General features: G+C 39.6%; 1 protein-coding gene across 2 annotated transcripts in view; it reads left to right on the top strand.

Annotated features, from left to right (window-relative positions):
- The first annotated feature begins 2,765 nt into the window (after window positions 1-2,765).
- The window catches only part of MAGED1 (MAGE family member D1), a 107,846-nt gene continuing 88,755 nt past the window's right edge, over window positions 2,766-21,856 (top strand). The window contains exon 1 of one of the 2 annotated variants that reach the window (XM_025371691.1): window positions 2,766-2,876. The gene's annotated coding sequence lies outside the window, so the exon portion shown is untranslated. The remainder of the gene's footprint in view (window positions 2,877-21,856) is intronic. The other variant, XM_025371689.1, reaches the window with a different exon arrangement.

Below are 21,856 nucleotides of genomic sequence, written 5' to 3'. Positions count from 1 at the left end.
TGTTTCTGCTGTTAATCATCAGTTCTCTTCAATTAGGGCACTAACAAGTTGAATCTCTTCCTCACAAATTGATGTGGATAGTCTGCTGCTGTGAGCTTCATTTTCAACATTGTCTCATCTCTTCTTTTTTTGAGACAGGGTCTCACTCTGTCACCTGACACCCTGGCACTGAACAGGGTGGAGTGCAGTTTTTGTGATTATGGCTCACTGCAGCCTTGACCTCCCTGGCTCAAGTGATCCTCCCGCCTCAGCCTCCTGTGTAGCTGGGCTTAGAGGTACACACCAACACACCTGGCTAGTTTTAAAATTTTTTTGTAGCGGTGGCGTCTTGCTATGTTGCCTAGGCTAGTCTCAAACTTCTAGGCTCAAGCAATCTTCCCTCCTTGGCCTATCAAAGTGCTGGGATTATAGATGTGAGCCACCACACCAGGGCTTCATCCCTTCTTAAAACAGGTTATCCATTTGTAAACTGTTGATTTCTTTTTTTTTCTTTCTTTTGTTGTTGTTGTTGTTGTTGAGAGTCTTTCTCTGTTGCTCAAGCTGGAGTGCAGTGGCACAATCTTGGCTCACTGCACCTGTAATCCCAGCACTTTGGGAGGCCAAGTCAGGAAGATCACTTGAGGCTTGGGGTTTGAGAACAGCCTGGCCAATATGATGAAACTCCATCTCTACTAAAACTACAAAAAATATATATAAATTGCTGATTTCTTTGGGCATTGTCTCTGTAAACCTTTCATAAAACATCAATGATCTCACCATGCATCCACTCAGCTTCACCATAAATATGATGTTTTTGTTTCAATAGTAGCAGAATTCATGTTGCTCTCACAGGGGCTCTGTTCAAACTGATGTCCTATCCTTCTTAACACTTCAAGCTAGATCCTGTTCAGACATGTTACAACGAATTAGTGAGCGTTTATTTTGGTGCACAAAATTTTTGAAATCCAGGCATAGCTTTTTTAATAATATGTATTTCCACCAACAGTTTGAAGACCCCTCATATATAAAGCAAAAACTCAGAGGCTGAAAGAATAGACAAATTCACAAATATAATTAGGGATATCAACACTCCTCTCTCAATAATTAAGATAATATTTTGCATAGCAGATAATCAAGGATACAGAATAACTGAATATTATCAATTATCTCTAGCTGATATTTATAGAGCATTTCACTCAACAACATGAGAATGCATTTTCACATTCTTTTCAAGTGTACATGGAACATTCACCAAATTGACCATATCTTCAGTCATAAGACAAAATTTAACAAATGTAAAAGAACGGAAATCATATACTGTAAGTTTGCTGATCATAATAGAATTAAAAAAACAATGGTGGAAAATAACAGGAAAATCTCCAAATACTTGGAAATTAAACATGCATTTCTGAAGAACCCATGGGTCAAAGAGGAAGTACAGGCTGGAGACAGTGGCTCATGCCGGTAATCCCAGCACTTTGAGAAGCTGAGGCAGGAGAATTGCTTGAGCCCAAGAGTTCAAGACCAGACTAGGTAACAAAGCAAGACCCCGTCTCTACAAAAAATAAAAAAAGATTAGCTGGATATGGTGGTGTGCTTCTGTAGTCCAGCTACTCAAAAGACTGAGGCAGGAGGATCACTTGAGCTTAGGAGTTTGAGGTTATAGTGAACTATTATCATGCCACTGCACTCCAGCCTGGATAACAGAGTGAAATCCCGTCTAAAAAAAAAAAGGAACTACAAAGGTGAATTAGAGATCATTTTGAACTAAATTAGAATCAATATACAAAAATATCAAAATACAAAATATAAAGATTGGTGGGATGCAGGTAAAGCAGTGCTTAGTGGGAAACGTGAGTCAAATTGTTGAAATAAATTGTAAAAATACCAGCAAAACTAAGGACCTTACTGCTAATTTCCTTCTTTGCTCTGATCACATTTTGGTCATTTATTCATTTAACAAGCATTGATAAACACATATTTTATGCCAGGCTCTTAAGTGTTTAAATGCCATCTTTAGCTCTAGGCTATGGGATCCTCGTATAATGTCTCTGGGTGTAGCATAGTATTTGGGACATGGTAGGTGTTCAGTATATACTTGTGGAATGACTAAAAATAGCCACAAGAGATCGTCCCCTGTGGTGAGAAGTGTGGTGCAGATTTGGGGGCCAGGAGAACTTTCTGGAGGTAGTGGCAATAAATAATTCAATTCTAAACTTGTTCTGAAGGTATTTAACCAGAGTACGGATTTTTATTATTGAAACATTTTTTTCAGTTTTCATTTTCTTCTTTTTCTTGGGGAGTATGTAAAATAATGCAAGAGTGCTTTCTAAATAAGTCCACCTCTATTCTTTGGACATTGGAATATGGTATGTAACTCTGGATACGATTTCAAAGCAAAAATGATTTAGATTTAAGATTTTTAAAAAAAGCTTGAAATTGAAGTACACCGCTAATACAAATGAACTTTTTAAAAGTGGTGTGCCAGAAAACAGTAAATCAGTTTGGAAAATATGTAACTATAGATGTCCAAGACAGAGAAAATGAGGCCTGAGTTAAGGGATTAAGATGAAGGGAGATATTCCTAAGGCGAATCAACAAGGAGAGATGGCGAATTGTACATGAAGGATTTGGCAGAGATACTGCAGTTCCTGGCACGACTAGAATTAGGATTTGTAAAAAGTTAGTGATTCTCTCTCCCAGCCGGTTTACATCACAATGTATGTGTTCATCTATTGACGGAGTCAATGAGATAGAGCATTGCAGAGCTTGCTAGAGAGGCACAGGAAGTTGCCTGAAGTGAAGGAGGGGGTGGCGGCTGCAGAAGCTAAAGCTTCCGCCAAACAAAAGAGGACAGCACTTCCGGTCACGCCATCGTCGCTGCCTTCTTCGTCAAGGTGAGTGTAAAAAAGGGGACTTGGTAATTCTCACAAATAAATCCCCATACACTCCAGGGAAACCTCCTTTTGTGACTCAACGTGGGGTGGAAAGGAGAATTCATCCCCGCGAACGTTGTATGATGGATGCTTCTGGCGCCTGTGGTTCTGATCTCACCGTCTCCTCCCTTCTCCTCCGGAGATGGGGAGCCCGCTCCTGCCCCACCTCCTGACTCTTGTGGTCCTTTTATCCGCTTGACTCCCGGTCATGCTTCACCTCTCCTCTTTATCCCGGATCCTCTTCTCTGATCTGAGCCAGGGTCATTCCCTCTACCACAGGTCACTTCTACCTCCTACCTCTCACCTCCGCCTTCTGCCCCCCATCCTTTTAACCTGCGACTCTTTGCAAGCCCCTTCCTACACTGTTTTGCTCCCCCTGCTGGCCTTTGGTCTTTCCTATTCCCCTCCCGCAGAGACCAATAAATTACGTACTTTGCAACAGTAGGTGTGACTTCAAGGTCAAGGCTTTTTTTTTTTTTTTTTTTTTTTTTGGTTCTTTTAAAGTATAAGCAAAGAAGCAGAAACCTTAGAGCCCTAAGAGACATAGGTACTTGTCCAAATTATGTTTTTTTTATTTTTTTAACTCAACAAAATTACACATCATTTAGATACTATTGCACAGATTTCAGTCTTCTACACATTGCATTTATTTTTTTCTGTTGCTATAGAATTGAATCCTCAAATTCTGGGGGGCAGACATAGTGGATTATACCTATAACCTGGTGTCAGCTTCAGCGTAAGCTTTCCTATCCCCTGTAAAACTTCTCTTAGAGGAGGAATCACAAATTTATTACTTTATATGAGTTGAGTTTATTATGCAGTTTCTTTTCTGGTCTCTGATAGCAACATTAAACAGCAAGCTGACATTTTTCAGACAAAGACTTTTTCTCAGAGCTTTGCAAGTATTACATAATCTATTTATTGCAATGTGAAATGTACTTTTACATTTGTGACCATGTCAAATTTATCTTGTGAGAACATTAGTTATTAAATAATAATCACAACTTATTATTGCCTTTACCAAATGATCATTAAATTTATGGTGATCTAACGAGGAATTTAACCAAAGTTCTCTTTGAACAAGCAGTTGACTCCTTCCTGTGTGTTATGCTTGCCAAAATAAGGGGTGATTATCTTTTCTAGGCCATGTACAGTTTTTATTGAAGAATAAACAATGAGGCAGAGCTTTTGTGACACCAAAACACTTAGGAACTTTTCCAAAGAGTATTGCTGATGTCTCTTTATACTCTATTTAAATCATTATTACACAGCATTTAAATGTTATCATACTTGTTTCAGCCCACTGTGCATCCATCCATTCATTCAATAATTTTTTATTCAATAATTTTTATTTGCCAGACAGTGTTCTCAGCACTAAGGATACAACAGTGGATAACAAAAACAAAGTCTTTTAAACTTTAGCTGGGAGACAGACAGTAACTTAATATACAATCAATATATATTGGCAAGTGGCACTGGTGTTAAAATAAATGAACAAAACAAAAAGATATGAAGAAATAAAAAAGAAAAAACAAAAAAAGAGATAAATATATAATAGGTTGTAATGTGGAGAGGCTCTGTTATTTTAGATAGGATGGGCAGGAAGGCTTCACTGGTAAGGTGATATTTGAGCAGGGACCTGAAGGAAGTGAGGGCACACAATATGCAGATATTAATGGGAAAACAAAATTTATGTCATAGTCTCTGCATTTGTTCACTCTGTTTCCTAACCCGCCCCCACTTTCCCATTCCTCTAGTGGTCACTTTTCTGCATAGTATTAATTCAATGCTCTGCATACTCAGATAACTTGATCCATTCACATAAATTTCTCATATTCTCTTCTTTCTGGCTAGCTTCTTGCTACCATTTAGGCGACTTGTCAGCCTCTCTAGTAAGACATATCACTGTCTCCATACCCACCTCATCGTCAGTTTGTTGATTGCTGGCGCATTGTGTGCTAACCCATGGCATATATGATTATCTCTTTCGCTGCTCTTATCACCATGTGTTCATAATATGTTGTCCATAAATATTTGGTATGGTAAAGTGAAATGAACTCAGTGCTTGTTTATAACAGATAAAACTTTTAAATATGGTTTTCTCCGTAATGTTCAAAACCATTCTCTAAGGTCAGTATTATCATTGTCATTTTACTGATGATAAAACCAAGACTAGGAGGTATGTAGTAACTTGCTAAACTGTGGTACAGTTTATGGAGTTAAGGTTTTTCAGACACTCAGTCCTGGTCTGGTTCTCTCTGTCTCTGTTTCTTAATGAGAAATAGAAAATATACAGAATATTTTATTATTTTATAAAACAATCTTGGTATAGAAGTTATATTTTTTGTGCTTCTTTTACAACTTAGATCATATCAGGTACTTGATATGATATTAAGCTCTGAGAGGCATGGATAATGCCTCTTTTTACCAGAATATTTTTTTTTTTTTTTTTTTGAGACGGAGTCTTGCTCTGTCACCCAGGCTGGGGTGCAGTGGCCGGATCTCAGCTCACTGCAAGCTCCACCTCCCGGGTTTACGCCATTCTCCTGCCTCAGCCTCCCGAGTAGCTGGGACTACAGGCGCCCGCCACCTCGCCTGGCTAGTTTTTTGTATTTTTTAGTAGAGATGGGGTTTCACCGTGTTAGCCAGGATGGTCTCGATCTCCTGACCTCGTGATCCACCCGTCTCGGCCTCCCAAAGTGCTGGGATTACAGGCTTGAGCCACCGCGCCCGGCCATACCAGAATATTTTTAAATAAAAAATTAAGCAGAAGTTGAAAGAAGAGTACAATGAAAACTTTTATATTCTGGACCTAGATTCAACAACTGTTAACCTTTGCCATATTATCTCACTCTCTCTATTACTCATTCTCTTTCTCCATCCATCCATCCATCCATCCATCCATTCATCCATCCATCGATTTATCCATCCATCCATCTATTTCTTGATCTATTTTGGCTGAACCATTTGACACTTGCAGACATTATTTTAAGTAAATGTAAATACATGCAGAAAAGTGCACATTATCATAAGTGTATAGCTCAAAGCATTTTATTTACTTATTTATTTTTTTGACGGCGTCTTGCTCTGTCGCCCAGGCTGGAGTGCAGTGGTGAAATCTTGGCTCACTGCAACCTCCGCCTCCTGGGTTCCAACGATTCTCCTACCTTAGGCTCCCAAGTAGCTGGGATTACAGGTGCGTGCCACCACGCCTGGCTGGTTTTTTTACTTTTAGTAGAGACGGGGTTTCACCATGTTGGCCAAGCTGGTCTTGAACTCCTGACCTCGTGGTCCACCCGTCTTGGCCTCCCAAAGTGCTGGGATTACAGGCATGAGCCACCGCACCCGGCCAGCTCAAAGCATTTTCACAAAGTGAACTCAGCTGTGTAACCAGCATCAAGATCGGGAAATTTTGAAAGACCCTAAATGTATTCCCTATTTGTTACTATTCCAAATTAATCACAATCCTGGCCTCTGTCACTGTGTAATAATAATTTTGTCTGTTTTTAAACTTTAAAAAGTAACACAGTTTGTGTTAATTTTTTGGCTTGAGGATTTGTTTTTGAGATTCATCCATGTCATTGAGTGTAGTAGTAATTACTCTATTTTCATTGCTATTCCATTGTATGAATGTACCACAGTGTAGTTACCCTTTTATTGTAGATGATATTTTTGTCGTTTCCATTTTCAGCTTGCAAATAGTATTGTGAACACTCTAGTACATGTCTTTTGGTGACATATTCACACATTTCTGTGGGACATATACCTAAGAGTAGAATAGCTGCATCACAGGTTATGTATATGATTAATTTTAGTAAATACTGCCAGCCAGCTTTCCAAGGTGATTGTACGAGAACACTCCAAACAGAATTTTTTTTTTTTTTTTTTGAGACAAAGTCTTGCTCTGTCACCCAGGCTGGAGTGCAGTGGTGTGATCTCAGCTCACTGCAACCTCCGCCTCCCGGGTTCAAGTGATTCTCCTGCCTCAGCCTCCCGAGTAGCTGGGATTACAGGTGACTGACACTGTGCCCAGCTAATTTTTTTTTTTTTTTTTTGTAGAGATGGGGTTTCACCATGTTGACCAGGCTGGTCTCGAACTCCTGACCTCGTGATTCTCCAGCCTCCGCCTCCCAAAGTGCTGGGATTACAGGCCTGAGCCACTGCACCCGGCCAGAAATTTTTCAGAGTGGAAGTTGCTCTAGAATATGGCCAACACTTGTCTTTGTTTTGATAGCTAATCTAATGGTTATGAATGGTATCTCACTGTGGTTTTATTTCACATTTCTCTGATGATGGACCTTTCCATAAGTTTGTTAGTCTTTTGGATAATTTTTATGAAGTGCCTGTTCAAATCTTTTGACTACTTTTTCTCCTGGGCTAACTTTTTTTAATTGATTTATAGGAGCTCTTTCTATATTAAGGATGTAAATGCTTTGTCAGATATATGTATTACAAATCTCAGTGGCTTGTATCTTCAGTCTCTTCATGGTGTCTTTTGATGAACTGAATATCTGAATTCTGATATCATTCCCTTCATTATTTTTTTTTCATTTATGGTTAGTGCTCCTTTGTACTGATTAGGAAATCTTTATATTTCCCAAGGTAATGAAGGTATTTTCCTAGGCTGTGTTATTGTTTAACCTTTCATATTTATATTTATAATCTGCAATTGATTTTTGTGTATATTGTGAGTATGGGTATGTGTAAAGGCCCATTTTTTTTGTTGTTGAAGTGGACATTCATTCAACCCCAAACCACTTATTGAAAAGATCATTCTTTCCCTTTTGTAGTGCCATCATTTTCATTAACTCAAATATATAAATCAATAATTTGATTTAGTTCTGAATTCTGTTCAGTTGGGTTTGTCTATCCTTGTATGAATACCACTGTCTTAATTAATGTAACTTTACAACATACCTTATGTATGGTTATGTGAGTCTTAACACTTTTGTTCTTTTTCTTCAATAATGCCTTAGTTATTCCTGGTCTTTTTCCAAATACATTTTAGAGCTAGTCAATTTCCACAAACATTCTTCTTGGCATTTTGATTGAGATACCATCTAACAGATCAGTTTAGGGAGCAGATATCATGACACATCACCCTTAAATATCTCAGTGTTCATCTCCTAATATTAGCATTACTTTGTAGTAATTAATCACCATTATCTCACTAAGGAAAATTAATGATTCCCTAATATTAACGAATACCTAATCTTTTCAAATTTGTAAGCTGGTATTTAAAACTATCATCCAACCTAGATTAATGTATTGTTAAGTTTTTGGGGATTTTATTGGTGCTATATTCTCTCCTTTGTTGAACTTGTGAATATTTATATATTTAGTACTTTTCAATCCATTGCAGTCATTATTTCTTCTGTTTTTCCAACTGTCCAATCATGGCAAGTGGGAGCCCATTCACATTCACATTGGCTTCTGGGTCTTTTCTCTTTTGTTACATACATTTTCAAATATATTCAAAGTAGAAAATAGTAAAATAGGCTGTGCACGGTGACTTACCCCTGTAATCCCAACACTTTGGGAGGCCGAGGTGGGAGGACCACTTGAGCCCAGGAGTTTTAGACCAGCCTGGGCAACAAAGTGAGACCTTATCTCCACAAAAAATTTAAAATTTAGCTGGACATGGTGGCACGTGCCTGTAGTCCCAGCTACTTGGGAGGCTGAGGTGGGAGGATCACTTGAGCCAGAGGGTTTGAGGCTGAAGAGAGCTGTGATTGCACCAGTGCACTCCAGCCTGGGCGACAGAGTGAGACCCTGCCTTAGAAAAAAAAATGGTAAAGTAAACATGCATGTATCCATTCCCCAGCTTCAATAATTAACAACATTTTGCCAAAACTGGCAAGTTTTGTTTTATCTATTCTCACCCATTTTTTTCCACATCCCAGATATGTCATTACACAGGTAAATAACTCAGTATGTATCCCTAATTCATAGGTGCATTAAGTAACCACTGCGTCATTATTATACTTAGTAAGATAAACAGTAATTCCTTTTTTCTTTTTTTTTGAGATGGAGTCTTGCTCTGTCACTCAGGCTGGAGTGCAATGGCGTGATCTTGGCTCACTGCAACCTCTGCCTCCCGGGTTCAAGTGATTCTCCTGCCTCAGCCTCCCAAGTAGCTGGGATTAAAGGCGTGCACCACCATGCCTGGCTAATTTTGTATTTTTTGTAGAGACGGAGTTTCTCCATGTTAGTCAGGCTGGTCTCAAACTCCGGACTCAAGTGGTCTGCCCACCTGATCCTCCCAAAGTACTGGGATTACAGGCCTGAGCCACCACGCCCAGCGTATTTTTTTTTTTTTTTTTGAGATGGAATCTCGCTCTGTCGCCCGAGCTGGAGTGCAGTGGCCGGATCTCAGCTCACTGCAAGCTCCGCCTCCCGGGTTTACGCCATTCTCCTGCCTCAGCCTCCCGAGTAGCTGGGACTACAGGCGCCCGCCACCTCGCCTGGCTAGTTTTTTGTATTTTTTAGTAGAGACGGGGTTTCACGGGGTTAGCCAGGATGGTCTTGATCTCCTGACCTCGTGATCCGCCCGTCTGGGCCTCCCAAAGTGCTGGGATTACAGGCTTGAGCCACCGCGCCCGGCCTTTTTTTTTTTTTTTTTTTTTTTTGAGACAGAGTCTTGCTCCGTCACCCAGGTTGGAGTGCAGTGGCGCGATCTTGGCTCACTGCAACCTGCGCCTCCCGGGTTCAAGCGATTCTCCTGCTTCAGCCTCCAGAGTAGCTGGGATTACAGGCGTGTGCCACAACGCCCATTTCATTTTTTTGTTATTTTTAGTAGAGACAGGGTTTCACCATGTTGGTCAGGCTGGTCTCAAACTTCTGACCTTTTGATCTGCCCGTCTTGGCCTCCCAAAGTGCTGGGATTACAGGCGTGAGTCACCGCCCCTGGCCCCTAAATTTTTTCTTTTTTATAGAGAGATGGGCTCTCGAATATGTTGCCCATGCTGGTCTCGAGCTCCTGGCCTTGAGGAGTCTTTCCGCTTCAGACTTCCAAAGTGCTGGGATTACAGGCATGAGCCACTGTTTCTGGTGAATTGCCTTAAAGTTATAGTTATACAGTAGCTTTGTTAAGTCAGTATCCAAACAGGGACCGTTTATTGCCAATGGATGTTTTTCTCTTAAGTCTTATAAAGCCCTTGCATAGTCCCCTTTTTATTTTATTTTATTTTATTGTTTTTTTTGAGACAGAGTCTAGCTCTGTCGCCCAGGCTAGAGTGCAGTGGCGCGATCTCTGCTCACTGCAAGCTCCGCCTCCCGGGTTCATGCCATTCTCCTGCCTCAGGCTCCTGAGTAGCTGGGACTACAGGTGCCTGCCACCACTCCCGGCTAATTTTTTGTATTTTTGGTAGAGACGGGGTTTCACCGTGTTAGCCAGGATGGTCTCGATCTCCCGACCTTGTGATCCGCCTGCCTCGGCCTCCCAGAGTGCTGGGATTACAGGTGTGAGCCACCGCGCCCGGCCCCTTGGTGTCCTTTTTAAAAGATCGTTGATTAATTCAAGAAACTACATCATTAGTTCTATAGACTGTCTCATTATCTGGATTTAGGTGATTGCTTCCTTGAGGTGGCATTTATTTTGTTTTCTCATCTTCGTGTTTCCTGTTTACTGGCATTTAGAGCTAGGGGCTTGATTAGATTCAATTTTGATTATTTTTTAAGAGAAAGACTCATTTTAGGCAGTGCTGTTTACTTTCTATTGTATTTTATCATGTCTAATTTTTTAATTGATGCTGGGATTGATTTGTCATTTCAGGGTATTGTCAGGCTGATCTCTCCATTGTAGCTTTTCCTACCAACCTTTCTTCTATTGGTTTTAGCAGCCATTGATGATAATTGCTTAGATTCATTATTTCTGGAGAGGTTGAAAAATGGTGATATTTAATTCTTTCAATCTTTCTGCATTATTAACTGGAATTACTTTATAAAGAATACTTTTTCCTTATCAGCTATTTTTTGTCCTGAAGTATATTTCGTAATAATCAAGATACGTGCTGCTGCCGCTGCTGCTTTTTTTATTTATCAGTGTTCATAGTAATGAGTTGGTTTCTTAGCAACCGCCACTGTTTTCTTTAATATCATTAGGAATTCATGGATTTTTACGTAGTTCAAGTGTATCCACCCATTGTGGTCATTTTTTTAATGCTTAAACAGTGTCATCTTATAAATTAGGAACCCCTTCTGTTTAACTTCTATGTTTTTTTCACATTATCTCATTAGTCCTTGTTGGCGTCCTTGCTTTTTGGCGTAAGCTATTTTAGGCTTATCATGTACACTCCCTGCCCCACCCTTGGAATTAGCAATTTTACAAGGAACCATGTAATTTTTCAGTGAACCTTGGTATTTAGAAACTAAGATGGGAATACTCAAGGGATTATTATTTTAAAAGTCATGCGACCTGATCTTTTGTTGTGCTCTTTTCCCTGCTATTGTGAATGCATTTGAATGACTCTTGCAGCATTTTATTGAAAATTTGCTAAACATGGCTTTCATTTGTTTATGTAGTCATTCATCCAGCAAAAATTTATAGAATGCTTACTATCATGTATCTGGTCTTATGCTGGGCACAGGGAATATGAGGTTAAACTTGACTGGTCTCCTGTCCTTGAAGAAGACTCATTCTAGCGTGGATATGAGCAAATAGGCAGTGTCTAAAGAGCAGTGAACAATACTGTGTTCATACTCTTCAGACATTGAGCATACTCTGGGCATAGGCAAATGGGGTGACAGGCTGTAGGAGCACAGAGAAGACATCCCAAAATGCTTTGGAAAGGGGAGATAATGCTTGATACTGGATGAGTAAATGAGGTATGAAGGTAGAAGAGTAATGAAGAGTGTTCCAGTCAGCAAAGGAAAGGCATATATGTAGTTGATTATGATGGGAACATAATTGTGTAAGTTTTTCAGTTTTCAGAAGATTGACAAAATAGTCTGTTTACCGCAGACATGAAGATGTCAAATGTTGTATGTATGTGTTGTTGATTTTTATTTTAAATCTAATAATGAAACAATCCAAATTCTAATTAAAATTAGTATTTAATGTACTTCTTGGACCTGACCATATTTTTTAGTTATTTCATTAATATTAAAGCATAGTTACAGTTAGGAGATGCCTATTTCATGTTTTAGTTCACTGCTTCTTTATTTTTTACTATAATTTTGCTTTATATGTGTTAAGAATCTGAATTTTCAAGATATGACATTAAAAATAGTGGCATATTTATTGTGGCTTTTCATCTCCCTTCACCCTTTGGCTGCTATTTGTGTCAACCTGTTTAATACCATAATTACAGCCCCTTACATACTCACAAGGCAAAGTTGTTCCAGAAAACATGTCATCTCTCTTTATTACAAATTGGACATTATACTATACCTGTTACATTTTACAGCATGTTGCACCTGAGGCTATCCATCTGGCAGATATTGCATGAATAGTATGTTAAACACAGGTTTATGATTTACTGGAGTGCTGTGGTTTACCAGTTGGGAATTTTGGGACCATGAGTGTGGGAGAATCACTAGGCTTAGGAGGGAACCACAACTCATATGTGGCCAGGAGGTGAGGCGGTGTTCTATAAATCATTGAAGAATGTGGGGAAGCTTATTTTTTAAGAAGGGGGATTCTAGAGGTCACAAAGAAAAGATTCCAGGTGGCAAGGAGAGCAGTGAAACAGTAGATTAAAGGGGAAGTTGGAGTACATTACTACTTTTCATTTTCTCTATTTGTTTTCTTTATTATGAGAATAATATGTTCCCAGAGTCCTGAAAGGCAAGAAGTGTGAGTGAACAAGCAGGGAGTCAGAGAAGGTGAGAAAGGAAAACATACACTGTCTGAGAATGTCAGATGTGATGGGAGAGCAGTGGGGGGAAGATAGATTGCAAGCCTTAGGATGGATTGATAAGTCTTAGAAAAGACAGGTAATTAATTAATCAGTCAATTAATTAAAAACATACTGATGACTAACTGGATAATGAGAGCACGTAATTGACTTAAACATGTTTTCAACTGAGTGCGGTAGACATAGACATTGCAACAGCACTGCTATGCTAGAGGAGAGACCAAGGTGTGGTGCTGGCAGTAGAGACATAGAGGAAGGTCTTCTAACCTATCTTAAGGGCTCAGAGAAGGCTTCCTAGAAGAGACCATGTTAAGAACTGAATTTTGACCAAAAAAAGCTGTAAGTGGGACCAGAGAGCAAGTGGCCATTGGTCATTTAGACCATGTAAAGTAGCTGACTGGGTATGCCATTTAGCCTTGAGCTTGAAAGTACCTAAAGTAATGGGCAATTTAGAGGTTACTCTGTAGTCTAGCAAAGCTAAGGAAAAGGGGCAAATAGAAAGGAATAGTTTTATAAATGGTTAAATTTATGCTATAATATGTATCACTTTAGTTAGCCCTCATAGAAGAGCAACCTCTTCCATTTTACCCAGTATGCCATGAAATGATTGTATATGTTGTGACATGAACAAATATAAGCATGTACTTGGATATTGAAGATGCATTGTGTTCCCTGTATCAAGGAATTTTCATAAGTTATCTTGAATCGTGCCAACAACCCTGTGCGGGGTGGAAACTGACTGCAAGATGAAGTGACACATACAACAGTCTGTTAGAGGCTGAACTGAGATTAAAACTCAGGTTTACATGTCTTCGTAACCTATGCCAATCCTACTCTTGCACAGGTAACTCTATTCTTTTAAGTAAAGGTATAATTTAAAATGACTTCCATCTTATCACTTTGCAGGACTGTTCAATTAATGAGTTTCAGCAGTCAGTATCCTGAATTTTGTAGCAGTCAGTATCCTGGCCATCATTTTGAAACATGACCATTTTCCAAATCCCCATCCTTTAAATTTGTTTTCTTCTAGTATGGGGCCAGGCATGTGAAATTATGTTCAGATCACAATTCTTTGCACCACCTTTCCAGAAAAAAAAAAAAAAAAAAAATCACATCCTTTTTAGCCAAATCCCTCTTTCTTGTCAAAGAGATGTCCCTTAGTGTGCTTAGTGTTATCATAACAGAATACCTGAGGCTGGGTGGTTTATTTCAAAAAAGATGTTTATTTAGCTCATGGTTATGCAGGCTGGGTTCTAGGGACATGGTGTTGGCATCTGCTCACCTTCTGGTGAGGGCTTTTGTGCTGCATCATAACATGGGGAAGGTCAAAGGGGGACATGGACTTAGGCAAAGGGACAAAACCTGAGGGACACCCTGGTCTTATAACAACCCACTCTCACAGAAACTAATTGCGCAAGAACTCATTCACTTTTGTGGGAATGGCACCAAGCCATTCATGAGGGATCCGCCACCATGACCCAAACACTTCCCACTAGGCCCCACCTCCAACACTGTCACATTGGGATTAAGTTTCAGCATGAGTTTTGGTGAAGACAACTGTATCCAAACAATAGCAGCCCTTTTCTTGCCTTTTGCCTACCTTCCTAGGGGGAAGATACAGAACATACTTAACTCTTGGAGAGTTTTGGGTTCCCACCCCAAATCCCCGCTTCCTTTCCATTTAGGATTTCCAGGCTTCAGATGGCTGTTATCTTCTAGTTGAGGCCTGAATATATAGACTGACTCTGAGATCTTTAGGAAACTAAGGAGATTTAGGGCTGCAGTTGCCTTAGTGATTATTTTGATTGACATCAGCTGTGCCCCAAACAAGATACTGGATATTTAGATGAGTCAGACAAAGACCTGTCCTCAAAGACCTCTCAGTTTAGTGTGAAGGAGGAACATGTAAACAACAGTTATACAGATAAATAGCATTATATTGTGGAAGCACAAAGGAGTGTGATCTAACTGCAGTGTGCAGGTAGTGGGAAGTCTTCTGGGTGGAGATAGCATCTGTGCGAGATATCGAAAGATGGTATGAGTTAATAGAAGAAGGTGAAGAGTGGTAAGAGAGGTAGGCAGTGGGTAAGGTCATGGAGGGTCTTTTTTATGCTAATAGGCTGGAACTCAATGGAGAGAGGGTTAAATGGGGGAATGTCATGATCTGGTTATCATTCTAGAAAGGTCACTGAATTAGAACTGAAAGTTCCGTTCCCATTGAGCAAGGTAATGTATTCTATATGTTTGAAAGTGCTGTGGTTTGCTGTTACTACAAATTGGCCCCCAGTTTTATTTTTACTATAGGCTGTGTTTAACACCATATTACATGCTTTGAGAATACTGTCTCTGGTTCTAACACAAGCACATAAATTAGGTAATACCGTTTCTGCTTCATAGATAAATAATTAGTATTCCAGAGAAATCAAGGGTGATATAATAAAGATAATTTTGAGTTAGGCATAGAGCTGTGATTTTCCAAATTTTGCTCCTCCAGCCTTTCCAGAAACAAGGGAAACAAAGTGGTCAGGTTTCTGGGTTCTCTGCTTGTGCCTCAACAAGAATTACTCTGTTATATAGCTTATTCAATGTGCCCTTGGATAAGGTTTTGTTTAGAAAAACAGGCACTGCATCTTTGAAAATTGATTCCAATGGAAAGATGCTATACTTCAAGGTATTGGGTATAAAGAAAAGACAGACAAAAATAATATTAATTTGATTGAATGAGGAAGATGTAGATGGCTACATATGGAAGCAAAGGAGGAATTTAGGATGTTGCTATTTTTGTTTCTGGCTTGGGTGACTCAGAAGATATGGTGCCATTGAAGAAGGGACAGGGAGGTCATACCCACTTTCATGTGTTTGTGGGATAACCACACAGATGTGTCTGATTGGCAGTTAGACATATTGTTTGGAGTTTAAGAGGGGGATCTGGGGTGAAGATAAACACTAGCTATTTAGTGACATAGAAAAGATAGTTGAAACTACAGGGGTGAATGAGATTGCTTAGAGCAGTATGGTCCTACAGAAATATAATGTAAGCCATATACGTAATTTTCTTTCTTTCTTTTTTTTTTTTTTTGAGACGGAGTCTCCCTCTGTCACCCAGGCTGGAGTGCAATAGCATGATCTGGCTCACTGCAACCTCCGCTTCCCAGGTTCAGGCAATTCTCTGCCTCATCCTCCTGAGTAGCTGCGATTACAGGCACCTGCCACCATGCCTGGCTAATTTTTGTATTTTTAGTAGATATGGGGTTTCACCATCTTGGCCAGTCTGGTCTTGAACTCCGGACCTTGTGATCCAACCGCCTCGGCCTCCCAAAATGCTGGGATTACAGGCGTGAGCTACCGCGCCCAACCCACATACATAATTTTTAAAATAAACTTTATTTTAGATTTACAATAATATTATTAAGATAGTGCAGATAGTTCCTCTATACTCCATATTCAGTTTCTGCTGTTATTGACATATTAAATTACTAATGTACATTTGTCACAACTAATGAACCAATATTTATATGTTGTTATCAACAAAAGTCCATACTTTATTCAGATTTCCTTATTTAAAAAATTTGGGGCCCTGCCCTCCTTAGCCATCCTGGGTACCACATGGCTACTTAAGACTCAGGATGACTGGAGAAGACATGAGGGAGGGTACCTGTGTCATAGTTTCAAAATTCTTTTTCAGTAATTTAAAATCTTAAAGTCATGTTAATATTTAATTAAGTAATCATAAAATGCCCGAGTCATTTAAGATAAAATACTAAACATTGATTATTAAGCATATATTTATAAGTTGATATACTTTGGCACCTTATTTTTAAATGGTATAGAAAAGCTAAATGTATTTAGATTTGTTAATGAACAAAAATTTGAGGCCGGGAGCAGTGGCTCATACCTGTAATCCCAGCACTTTGGGAGGCCAAGGCAAAAGGATTACTTGAGCCAGGAGTTTGAGCCCAGCTTGTGCAACATAGAGAGACCCTGTCTCTACAAAAAAGAAAAAGAATTAGCTGGGTATGGTGGCACACACCTGTGGTCTCAGCTACTCAGAAGGCTGAGTTGTGAGAATCGCTTGAGCCTGGGAGGTCAAGGCTGCAGTGAGCCGTAATTGTGACACTGCCCTCCAGCCTGGGCAAGAGCAAGACCCTATGCCTCACCAAAAAAAAAAAAAAAAAAAAAAAAAAAAAAAAAAAAAAAAAAAAAAAATAGAAAAAGAAACGCAAGATACGTTTTTGGTGAGGAAAGAAAGGCATAAAAATGTGTGTTTATTAAATAATTTGTCTAGTTTAGCAGTTGCTTAAAGATAGTTTCAAATTAAATGAATAAAAAGAGATGTAGATAAAACTAAATACCATATAAAAAAATTGAAAAGAAAATAAAAAAATTTCCAGGATATTACATTATATTTACATTTAGTCATCATATTTCCCTAGGATACCCTTGGTTATGCCAAGTTCTCAGGCTTTCCTTGTTTTTGATGACCTTCACAGTTCTGAGGAGTATTGGTCAGATTGTAGAATGTCCCTCAGTTTGAGTTTGTCTGATATTTTTATCATGATTAGACTAGCATATGGGTTTTTGTTTTGTTTTTTAAAGGGCACAGATATAAAGTACTATTCTTATTACATAACACTGAGGACATCCTGTGAACATGACTTATCCATGATGAGATGAATCTTGAGCACTGGGCTGGGGTAGTGTTTGCCAGGTGATTCCACTGTAAAATCACTTTTTTTCACCTTCCCATTCTGTACTCTTTGCAGGGAAGCCACTATGTGCAGTCCAAACTTAAGGGATGGGTATGATGCATCTCCTTTTGGGGGAGGAGGGCAGTAGCTAGATAAATTGTTTGGAATTTTTCTCTACATGGGATTTGACTTCTGTCCTCCATTTACATATCCAGTCATTTATCCATATCAATATTGATCCATGAATATTTATTTTGTACTTTGGGTTATAGTCCAGTACTACATTATTTATTTTGTTGCTCAAATTGTTCCAGCTTTGGGCAGGTCACGGTGGCTCACGCCTGTAGTCCCAACATTTTGGGAGGCCAAGGCAGGTGGATCACTTGAGGTCAGGAGTTTGAGACTAGCCTGGCCAACATGGCAAAACCCCGTCTCTACTAAAAATACAAAAAGTAGCCGGGTGTGGTGACTCATGCCTGTAATCCCAGCTACCCAGGTGTCTGAGGCAGGAGAATTGCTTGAACCCAGGAGGTGAAGGCATCAATGAACCAAGATCACGCCACTGCACTCCAGCCTGGGCTACAGAGCAAGACTCTGTCTCAAAGAAAGAAAAAAAAATTGCTCCAGCTTTGGTTATTGCGGCAATTTTAGATTCACTCTTGTGTCTCTTGACGTACCCCCATCGTTTTGTTTTTTGAGTACTTCCTTATTTTCTGGAACACAAGATACACCACGCTCCTATTGTATATTCCATGCCCAGCCCTAGAATTAGCCATTTCTCCAAGAGCCCTGATTTCTTTTATTAGAGTATGGTGTTACACACAAAGATTCAGGTGTTGGGTGTACTCATTGCTATCAGTGTGCCAGTGCTTCTAGGCCTCTCAGCAGACAGAGTTAGGAAATATGTGTACTAATCATGTATACACATATATTTATAAGTGTATATGTATATTCCATCTTTATCTTAAGCTGAGACTCTGATTCTAATCCAGTACCATGAACATAGTTTATTCTAGCCTTCCCCACTTTCTTATCTGTAACCCCTCATTCCAGTGAGAAACCTTGCTCCCACCACTCACCATCCATTTACTTATTTGTTCAATCCCAGTATGCATGTATAGCAGTTTCAGAATTATTAATTAATACTCCATGAAAAACAACATTACCAACTATAGTGCAGCACTTGTGTAGTTTCTTTTGTCTTTATTCTTACAGTCTCTACTCATTTCCAAAGTTACCTAGTGTGGCATCTTTCCTTTCTACCATCTTTAGGGAGGTTCTATCATACATCTGTAATTCAGTTAAAATTTTTGTCACCATATGCATTCCAGCCCGTTATCCCATGCCCTCCTATTTGATGTTTGAAAAATTTACATATATTAAGGTTCACTCCTTGTGCTGTAAGGTTCTGTGGGTTTTGACAAACGGATAACATCACGTACCACTACAGTGTCATACAGAATAATTTCACCAACCTAAAAAGTATACCCTGTACTTCATCTGGACAACCCTACTTCCCTCATGAAATCTTTGGCAACTAGTGATCCTTTTGCTCTATGATTTTGTTTTTGAGCAATGTTACATAAATGGAATCATGCAGTATGTCTTCTTTTCAGACTATCTTTTTTACTTAAAATATACATTTAAGATTCACTGGTGGCCGGGTGTGGTGGCTCATGCCTGTGATCCCAGCACTTTGGGAGGCCAAGGCGGGCGGATCACGAGGTCAGGAGATCGAGACCATCTTGGCTAACACGGTGAAATCCCGTCTCTCCTAAAAAATACAAAAACAAATTAGCCGGGCGTGGTGCCGGGCACCTGTAGTCCCAGCTATTCGGGAGGCTGAGGCAGGCGAATGGCGTGAACCTGGGAGGCGGAGCTTGCAGTGAGCCGAGATGGTGCCACTGCACTCCAGCCTGGGCGACAGAGCAAGACTCTGTCTCAAAAGAAAAAAAAAAAAGATTCACTCGTGTTGCTACATGGGTTAACAGCTCATTACATTTTAACACTCTTTTGTGTTGTATTAAATTTCTATATGTTTATGCCCAACGAATAATTTTATAGATATTGTTTTATGCCATTGACTTTTAAACATGTTAAGAGAAGAAATATTTGTTATTCTGTTATTATATTTATCTTCATAATTGCCCTTACCATTGCTACTTGTTTTTTGTGTGGATTCATAGCACATTCTGGACTCATTTCTTTTCAGTCTAAATAACTTCTTTTAGTATTTCTTGCAAGGTGGGTCTGGTAACAACAAATTCCTCCCATTTTTGTTTACCTGGTAATATGTTTTGTTTTTTTGTTTTTGTTTTTTTTGAGACCGAGTCTCGCTCTGTTGCCCAGGCTGGAGTGCAGTGGCGCAATCTCAGCTCACTGCAATCTCTGCTTCCCAGGTTCAACCAATTCTCATGCCTCAGCCTCCCGAGTAGCTGGGATTACAGACACCCACCACCATGCCCGACTAATTTTTGTATTTTTAGTAGAGATGGGATTTCACCATGTTGGCCAGGCTGGTCTCGAACTCCTGACCTCAAATGATCTGCCCACCTCAGCCTCCCAAAGTGCTGGGATTACAGGTGTGAGCCACTGCACCTGGCCTATCTGGTAATATTTTTTTATTCTGCCATGCTTTCTTCTTTTCTGTTAGTAATTCTACTTTTTAATTAATATATAATGCACAAAAAATAAAAATGGACATTTTAAGGTATAAGATTGAGTGATTTTAAAAGTATATTTACAAGGTTGTGCATCCATCACCACTATCTAATTCCTGAACATTTTCATCACCCCTAAAGGAAATCCCATACCCATTAGTAGTCACCCCCAGTCCCCATTCTCCCAGCCCATGGCAACCACTAATATACTCTCTGTCTCTCTGAATTTCCCTATTCTGAACATTTCATATAATTAGAGCCTTGCAATACGTGGCCTTTTGTGTCTCGCTTCTTCCACTTAGCATGGTGTTTTCAAAGTTTATCCGTATTGTAGCATGTCTCAGTATTTCCATTCTTTTTTATGGCTGAAAGATATTCCATTGTATGACTATACCACCTTTTATGTATTCATTCATCAGATTGTAGATGGACAGATGAGTTGTTTCTACTTTTTGGCTATTATGAATAATGCTGCTATGAATTTTGGTATACATTTTTGTGGAAACATACGTTCTCATTTCTCTGGGGTATATGCCTAGGAGTGAAATTGATAGTAACTCTATATTTAACTCTTTGAAGAACTGCCAAACTGTTTTCCAAAATGGCTCTACCACTTAAATTCCCACCAGGAATGTATACGGGTTCCAGTTTCTCCACATCCTTGCTAACACTTGCTCTTTTCCTCTTTTTAATTACAACCATCTCAGTGAGTATATATAATAAAGAATCTCACTTAATTTTTAAAATATTTAACTGCTGACATCTTTTTTTTTTTTTTTTTTTTGAGACGGACTTTTGCTCTTGTTGCCCAGGCTGGAGTGCAATGGTGCCATCTCGGCTCACCACAGCCTCCACTTCCCGGGTTCAAGCAATTCGCCTGCCTTAGCCTCCTGAGTAGCTGGGATTACAGGCATGTGCCACCACGCCTGGCAAATTTTGTATTTTTAGTAGAGACGGGGTTTCTCCATGTTGGTCAGGCTGGTCTTGAACTCCCGACCTCAGGTGATCCACCCGCCTCTGCCTCCCAAAGTGCTGGGATTACAGGTGTGAGCCACCACATTCTGCCAACTGCTGACATCTTTTAAGCCTTACCTCTCCCTCTTCATTTTCTGCTCCACAACTGGGCAAGTTGATTAGAAAGTATGAGTGCTTCCTCCTTTGGAGCTAGCAAGAGATTCAAATCATTAAGTGTCTTCCTGAAAGAAAGAACCCTCACTCCTGCCTCATCCTTTAACCACAGTAAAAACTCAAGTTAGTTTCCTTTCCTTGCTTTTTCTAACCTGCTTAGGAGACTTGCCTTGCTGTCCCCAGAAATGCATCATTTATGTAAGTAAGTAGTAAACATTTTCATACCCTCTTTGTGTGTGAGGTGTTATCAATCTGAATATTGGAATCAAAATTAGGGTGGGGTCCCTCCTTCTTCTGCAGCATGGCAAGAACAATTGGTGAACAAAAGTGAGCTTGGTGCTCAGATAATGACAGCCATCATGGGGCATGGGAATATCTTTCCTTGATTACTTTGGCTCACTAACTGGTTCTGATGGCAAGCATAAACATTGAGCCTGCAAGGCTAGCTAGGTTTTTTAGTTGTGCTGTGCTGTGTTGTATTGTTGACTCCTTATAGATTTAGCTAACTTGGAAGTTTAGATAATTTAATTGACATTTAGGAACAGTATGGGATCCTTAAAGTAGCCCTGGATCATGTGTCTGATTCAGCCTAGACCTATTTGTGTGTC

This window comes from Theropithecus gelada, chromosome X, assembly GCF_003255815.1.
Source record: "Theropithecus gelada isolate Dixy chromosome X, Tgel_1.0, whole genome shotgun sequence".
In the NCBI taxonomy this organism is placed as follows: domain Eukaryota; kingdom Metazoa; phylum Chordata; class Mammalia; order Primates; family Cercopithecidae; genus Theropithecus; species Theropithecus gelada.
Note: the sequence above shows the minus strand (reverse complement) of the source record. Positions and strands in the feature narration are given on the sequence as shown.